Below are 8,383 nucleotides of genomic sequence, written 5' to 3' on the forward strand. Positions count from 1 at the left end.
TTCAATTGAGTCCATAAACATCTTATTTTGGACTTTTCTTCCTCAAATTGAATTTTCCTTGTCAATAAGGCTCTCACCAGTTAAAAATATACTGTCAAATTTCAATTCTTGTATTTTTTAACCTCAACCAATTTCTAGCCATTTTTTGGGCGGTCCAGCATCCTTTTCTTGCTCATATTATTTTTTGGATTCCTTTCAAATATTTTTTTTATGTATTTGTTTGTGTGGGAATCCAAAAATAGGTAACAATAACAATGATACTCTTGCCTGTCTAGAATTAGCATCACCTGGAAGTCCTAACATCTACCCTAACCTTGACTGCAAGGGCATTGGTTGTGCATAAGAGGTATTGTCCTCTAAAAGATCCTCTCTCTATCTAACCTCATGTCACATATCCATTGCCTTTTCTCTAGCTAGAGAGGGATTTGTCATCGTACATTTTCTTGTACAACCATCCTAAAAAATTTTCAACGATTCAACAATTATTAATCTTTCCATTCCAATTCCTAAACCCAAACTAGGGCTATGATACCAACTGTAACAACCTTAATTATTTAAATACAATTTTCACTAAATTTCCACCATGATAGAAACATAACTATATATATATATATATATATATATATATATATATAGCAACTCATTCATTCCATGGTTCATATGAATTCATTATTAATGAGCCTTCATAATTAGACCATATCAAGTTATCGACAATATCATAATACATAATAAGTCAACATTTCAATCATGTTCAACTATCCTAAACCATTATTACAATGTTTAACACAAGATTAAACAACATTCATTCTCTAATAACAACATTCATTCTTCAAATCCATTTCTAGCAATACTTTCCATTATACTACTAAAAATTATAAGTCATGAACAAATGTAGAAATAATAAAATACATTCCTACTCAAATAAAAGACAATCATAGATACACTTTGTTTATGTTCTAACTGCATTTAATTATCTATTTTATATTACATATGTCCTAGTTTTCATTAATAATGAAATCATTATGTTAATTACACAAAATAAGATATATCCATTCAAGAAGTACATAATGAACAAAATTCAAAATACATATGCATGTGTCTATAACTAGCCTATCCAAAAGTATTATGTAAAGGAATATTTTTAAAATATTGCAGTTTTATCACTTTCAAAATGTAAAGACAATCATACGATATTTAAAACGAGTCAGATGAAAAATATTTATACATTAAATCATGATTAAACAATCCATTCATTGTATTATCAACATTCTTCAGGAAAATATAGTTTTATTTGATTCCCATAACTAATCGATAATCATATATCCATTCTGATCATTAAATAATTTGACGCTTCTACAAACAATAGTTAACTCTAGTATATACCTATCATGGTCCTCTATGAATTGGATGCCTTTAGGAATCCATGAATACTAGTCAACTTTGTCGGCTCTAGTATTCCACGAATACACTTTAATATTCTGATCATCCATAAATTGATCGCCTCTAGTATTCCATAAATACTATTCAATTTTATTATTCTGGTCATCAAATAAATTAGATGTCACTAGTATTTCACGAATACTAGACAAGTCTAATATCCTAGTCGTCCATGAATTGGACGCCTCTAGTATTTAATGAATACTAGTCAATCTTATTATCCTGGTCATCAAATAAATTCAATGCCTTTAGTATTCCATGAATACTAGTCAACTTTAATATTCAGGGCATCCATAAATTGAACGTGTTTAGTATACCACAAATATTAGTCAATTTTATTATTCCAGTCATCAAATAAATTAGACACCTAGTATTCAACGAATACCAGTTAATTTTATTATCTCTATTATTATACCTTCAATTTTTATTTACATGGAAATGCACATATAATGAATTTATAGTTACTCAAATTTAACAAACCCTAAAATATTGGATAAGGATGTAAAGCACCTACCTGAGATAAGAACTCTACTAGCCGTCCCCGATTGTGGCACAACACCTGCATCCTCACATGCTTCAATAGGTATATCATATTATTATCATTCTATTTTAAATAATAACCAACTTCTATATTTCCATCGCAACATTATAAATTTCAATCCAAGGTAGCATCTCAAAAACTTCTTTTTCTTTTTTATTACTATTCACCGCAAACCTTATTTTTCATTTCATATGCATGAGAAAATTGTTTTTAACCCAACCAAATAAGTAAATTTATCACAATTTAACATTTAAACAAACGCAAAACACTTAAACTAATGAAATTTTACATGATTTATCAACAACTAATTCAAGTAAACTCAACACCAAATTTTCTTCGTTGGCTGAAACTTCAACATAAAAGGGTTGATTTTTCTTTTCTAATAACTCAAATTAGTCATATTCCTTTATCATTCAATCATATCAACACAATTCCATAAAATGCACTTGATAAATATCTTAATTATCCATAACACTACTTCTACATGCATTGGTTTAAAGTCCTAACCATGGTATGATTAACATCTTCTATTAATTTATGAAATTGAAAACCCATCGATTATTCATGTTTATCATATCATTAATCATCCATAATTTCCACAATCCTAACACCCTAACATAAAAATCCCAACATTTCTTTGCACTTATCATTATCAATAAAACCCTACACAAAACCTCACAAAATAAGCAATTTGAGAGAGTTTATTACCTTCATGTCTAAAAGAAAACGAAGGATTAAAAGCTTAGAAAACCTTCCCTTTTAATTTTTCTTTCTTCCCTCTTTTCCTATTTTAATGTCGTTAACTCCTAGGAAGAAATCCTTTCTTGTTCTTCAATTTTACTTACCCAATATCCTTCTAACACCCCTTGATCAATTCATCTAGCTCTCTTTTATGTTTTTAAGAAGAATGTTTGCAGGTTTTTCTCACAATTTTTCCTCTATTCTTATCCCCTCATTTAGTCGGCTATCCTGGCCTTAGAAATGTTAATTATTCTATTTATATTATCAAATTTTCACTTATTATATTAATAGCCCAAGTTCTCACTATTTGAACATTAACCCTCACCAATTTCCTTACATTTAATTCAAAGTTAAGTTAGCCAATCCAATTACTTTTCACTTCTCTATTATTATTTATTTTAGTACTTTTATCTGGGGTTTACATTAGATATTAACCCTTTTGTAGGTTTTTATTCTTTAAATTAAAAGTGAATAATATATTCTCTTGTAAAAAATAATTTTTAAACTATAGGTCAAAATCCTTTGTAATTCTACAAACTTGTTGTAAAGACATTGTTTTTTTAAAAACATTCCAAAATATTTTAGATTTTAAAATAATGCTCAAATAATTATTAGGATTTTAGATCATATGCAAAAAAAACTTTTTATATTTTATTTAATTTTTTTAAAAATATTTTTAAAGCCTTGTTTGGCAAACTTCTGTTTTCCTTTAGAATAAAACTGTTAAACTAGGGCTAAGAGCATGTTTGCCAAACACGCCTGTAATCCAAAATTTCTCTTATCAAAACAATGGCAAACCAAACAGGGCCATACCATCTGACCCAACTTTGATCCACCGGGTTGACCCAAAATCTTTGTTTCGACCATAAACCAAACAAAAAAATACTGATTTTAACCAAAAAACAAACCAGAATCCAAAACGAATCAAATTTTTTTAAAAAAAACATAAAAACTCTTTGTCGTGATGTGCACAACGTTGAATGACAGAGTTGCCTTCTATAATTGAAGGGGTTTTGGGTTAATCGTAAAGTTATGACTAGAGGGAGTGGCCCATCTAGTATCATTCATGTGAACCAGCCCATAAACACCAGTAAGGACCCATTACATGTTCCAAATGGTCTAATGACTTGGTCCAAGACAAAGGCATTAAAAGAGGCATTGAATGCATTGGTTTTGAATGTTTCAACCAAGTCAGAATTGAAAGGTCCATTAGAGTATCAAGAGGAGACCCTAGTATATCTTATCCATGTGCAAGAGGGGTCCAACACAACCTTATTTGGGCCATGAGGTGAGGACAGCAAAGGAAACAAAAGAATCCTACTACAACTTGGAAACAACATAGGTGGCTACCTTTTCCTTTTGTTTCTAGGATTAAGAGGCTGCATGGAAGGCTATAAATAAGCCTTGAATAAGTTCTGTAATATTTTTACTCCCTTCCCTTCTTCTCATGACAGAACATGGATTTAATATTAGGGGCTTTATTTTAGTTTGTTAGCTACAGCCCAAGAAAACTAGCTAACCCATGAAAACTCCTTACCTTACTTACCGATTTGGGTGTAGGCCAATCCCGGATGGCCATAACTTTCTCCTCATCCATCTCGATACCCTGTGCAGTTACAACATAGCCAAGAAACACAATTTTCTCCATGCAAAAGGCACACTTTTTAAGATTAGCATACAATTTCTCACTACGCAACACACTAAGTACATTACGCAAATGATCAAGATGCTCAGTTAAGTTCTTCCTATAGATCAGAATGTCATCAAAATACACAACCACAAACTTACCTATGAATGCACGCAACACATGATTCATTAAACGCATAAACGTACTAGGTGCATTTGTAAGTCCAAACGGCATTACTAACCATTCATACAAACCATGCTTAGTCTTAAATGTTGTTTTCGACTCATCACCTTCTTTCATTCTAATTTGATGGTACCCACTTTTCAAGTCGATTTTAGAGAAAATACAGGATTCATGTAACTCATCTAACATGTCATCAAGCCTAGAAATGGGGTGTCTATACTTTACCTTTATGTTGTTGATGGCTCGCCAATCAACACACATCCTCCATGTTCCATCCTTCTTAGGCACAAGTAGCACGGGTACAACACACGGGCTCATACTCTCATGAATGTAGCCCTTTTCCATTAGCTCATAAACTTGCCTTTGAAGCTCCTTCATCTCCTCGGGATTGCTTCTATAGGCTGGTTGGTTAGGAATTGAAGCTCCGGGTACGAAATCAATCTGATGCTATATCCCCCTCAATGGTGGTAATCCGCTACGAGTATCGTCGGGGAACACATCATCAAACTCCTGCAACAAAGCAATAGCAACACTAGGCACAATATGATCAAGATCATTAGTATTAAAGTAAGCCTCCTTGTACACAAGTAAAATCATTGGCTTAGTAAAAAATGCAGATCTGACCTCACCCTCTTTAGCATAAAAATTGGGTTGTTTCTTACGTTTTTCCACACAATTCTCATCACCCTTAATAACTTTCTTCACTCCTCTTGTCTTCCCTCTACTCTCGGCCAGATTTGGGTGTTTTTGAGTTGTGGTCGAATGGTTTGATTTGTTTGGAGTGTTGGCTGAATATTTGTTTGTGTTTGGATGGGTGGCCGGATGGGTTGTAGTGGTTCGGGTTCTAGCCGAATCTGATGGTCTTTTCTCCCCTTGTTCCTCACCTTGATTTTCTCTCCCCATCGCGTCATGCTCACTTTTTAGCTTTATTTGATCATCATACACCTGTTTGGGTGTAAGAGGTACAAGAGTGATGGTTTTACCATCTTTTACAATGGTATACCTATTTTTAACCCCATCATGAATTGCCTTCCTATCATATTGTCATGGTCTCCCCAACAAGATGTGACTTGCTTGCATTGGTACCACGTCGCACAGAACTTCATCAACATATTTCCCAATTGAAAATGAAACCACAACCTGTTTAGTCACTTTCACTTCACCACTATCATTCAGCCATTGCAATCTATATGGTTTAGCATGCTTAACAGTACACAAATTCAGTTTAGTAACAAGGGTGGTACTACAAACATTAACACAGCTTCCACTATCTATAATTAAACCACACACCTTGCTTTGTACATAACAACGCATATGGAAGATGTTCTCCCTTTGTTGATTAATTTCATCTTCCTTTACCTGAACCTGAAGTGTTTGTCTTATAACCAAGGACTCCCCAACCGGTAATGCTAACTCATCCCCATCACTATCCTCCAATGGTGGCATGCCTTCACAATCAGATCTGTCACTTTCAGATTCCACATCACCATTATCTCTAATCATCATGATTCTCTTGTTTGGACACTCTAAAGCATAATGTCCATGTCCTTGACACCTGAAACATTTAACATCACGGGTACATTTAGGTTGAGTTTCAAATTTACCTTTGGCATCAGTAGGAACATCAACTTTAGCCTTTGGTGGTTCAGTTCTAGAAGGAACAAAGGATCTTGGCCAAACAGTACCCTCTCTCTTTAGATTCGGCTTCCAAGATGATGAAAAGCCCGAATTAAATGCTGGCCGAGCATGTCCCTTCCGAAGTTGTCTCTCCACCTTCGTAGCCATGTGAACCATGTCCTCTAGCTCCACATAGTGCTGTAGCTCAACCACATTGGCAATATCCCAATTCAACCCATTAAGAAATCTAGCCATGGTGGCTTCTCTATCCTCAACAACATTGGCCCGAATCATTGCTATCTCCATCTCTTTGTGATATTCATCTACTGTCTTATAACCTTGATTCAGACCTTGGAGCTTCAGATATAAGTCTCTGTAATAGTGGTTTGGCACAAATCGTCTCCTCATTAAGACTTTCATCTCCCCCCACGTTTGAATGGGTCGCTCCCCATTCCTCCTCCTACTGATTACAATTTGATCCCACCAAATCAATGCATACTCCGTAAACTCAATTATCACCAATTTCACCTTCTTTTGTTCAGAATAGCTATGGCAATCAAAAATCCAATCTACCTTTTTCTCCCACTCCAAATAAGCCTCGGGATCGTTTTTACCTTGAAAGTTAGGAATTTTCAGTTTAATGGTGTCCAAGTCCCCATCCATATCTTCATTAGTGGCCATGCCACAGAAATTCACATTCCTCCTAGCCCTGTTCGGTCCAGACCTGATTCCTTGGCCAGCAGATGCAAAATCATAGTCATCTTCACCCGCATATGCGTTTTCGTCAACAAACTCTTCAAAATCAGATCTGACATTCCGTACGGCCATACGGACCGTATTTCCTCGGCGATCAGCCCCCCTATTCTGTTGCTTTATTGAATTCACCTCATCTTTCAGATCCTTGTACGTTCTAGACAACAGCTCAAGTTGCTGGCCTATGGCTCGCAATTGGAAAGCTACGTCAGCGTTTTGTGTAGCTGATTCGTTGTTTTCAGACATTCTTTGAATCTGCAAAATTTGGTTAGTAGCACAAAATATATCCTCACACCTCTCGTGTATCACACAAAAAAAAAATCAAGGCTTTTCACTCTAATAAGCTCACTACGCCTTTTACCTCACAACTTGCTTTCTTTTGGTTCTTTAGGAACTGAAATCAACAAATCAAAGTCAGTAGCCTTCGCAGCGCACTCTAACTATAATTTTCAGACTCAAGAATCAATAAATATACTGAAAACAAAGCAAAACAAAACTACGATTATGATTTTGCGAGTAGCAATGCAAATTCGTACGAATTGTGGACGAAACGAAGACACGAAATAAAACAGAAGCGAATATTAGCGAAAATAGTTACTTGACTCCTAGATAACCCAAATATAATAGAAACAAAAAGATTTGGACAAAACTAAACAGTAAGGATCACGTTTTGAAACTTGACGCAAATCTAACCTGTTACGTAATTTTTACGTAACAGAATTGAAACCCAGACCAAACGATCTTGAAATGACCTCAAATTCAATATTTAGTATTATAATACTAAAAAACAACAAAAATCAATTTATAGGTCGTTCGTTTATGTCTAGGTACCCAAACCCCTTGTATGATCAGTTTGCGGCAGAATTGAACCCCCAATTAAAACCTCCAGAAGCCGATATCAAAATAAGCCCAAATTTAATATATGGTGAGATCTCATCCCCAATGCACAGAATATGAAGTTTCAATTTATTCTAAGGTATTTTGCTTATGGTTCACAAAGAGTAGTGTTTCTACGGCAGAATTAAGCCTCGAATTAAAACCTCAAGCGAACAATATCAGAATTTGTGTCTTTGCATGTGTGTTGCTTGATCGCGTGTTGGTGATGCGATTGGGCCCGAGGCCCAAGCTCTGCCCAGTTGGTTGGGCCGACTAAAGGCCCAACAAATTTCAATATATATATATAATGAAGGGTTGGTGATGCGATCCAACCATCAAAGGATCCATGAGAGGTTCCAGTTGGTCCAGTTACTAGGCTTAGAGTTAAAAAGTTTAAAGAAGCTTTCAATGGAGTTCTTCAAGCTACATGGGCTAAGGTGGACTTCAAGAGGATTTGTAATAATAAAGAGCAAGCCTTGATTAATCTGATTCATGTTCAAGAGGGTCTTGTTGGTGGAACCAAGACCATTACACAAAGATTGGGAGAAGAAGACTAGATTCGGACAGTTGACCTTTCGTTACTCTTTTGGTCATACCTGGAGCTACAA

The 8,383-nt window shown here is 34.9% G+C and overlaps 1 pseudogene; it reads right to left on the reverse strand.

The window, feature by feature from the left end:
- Positions 1-4,430: 4,430 nt before the first annotated feature.
- On the reverse strand, positions 4,431-7,145 carry LOC112324794 (uncharacterized; annotated as a pseudogene).
- Between the last annotated feature and the right edge of the window lie 1,238 nt (positions 7,146-8,383).

This window comes from Populus trichocarpa, chromosome 17, assembly GCF_000002775.5.
Source record: "Populus trichocarpa isolate Nisqually-1 chromosome 17, P.trichocarpa_v4.1, whole genome shotgun sequence".
In the NCBI taxonomy this organism is placed as follows: Eukaryota; Viridiplantae; Streptophyta; class Magnoliopsida; order Malpighiales; family Salicaceae; genus Populus; species Populus trichocarpa.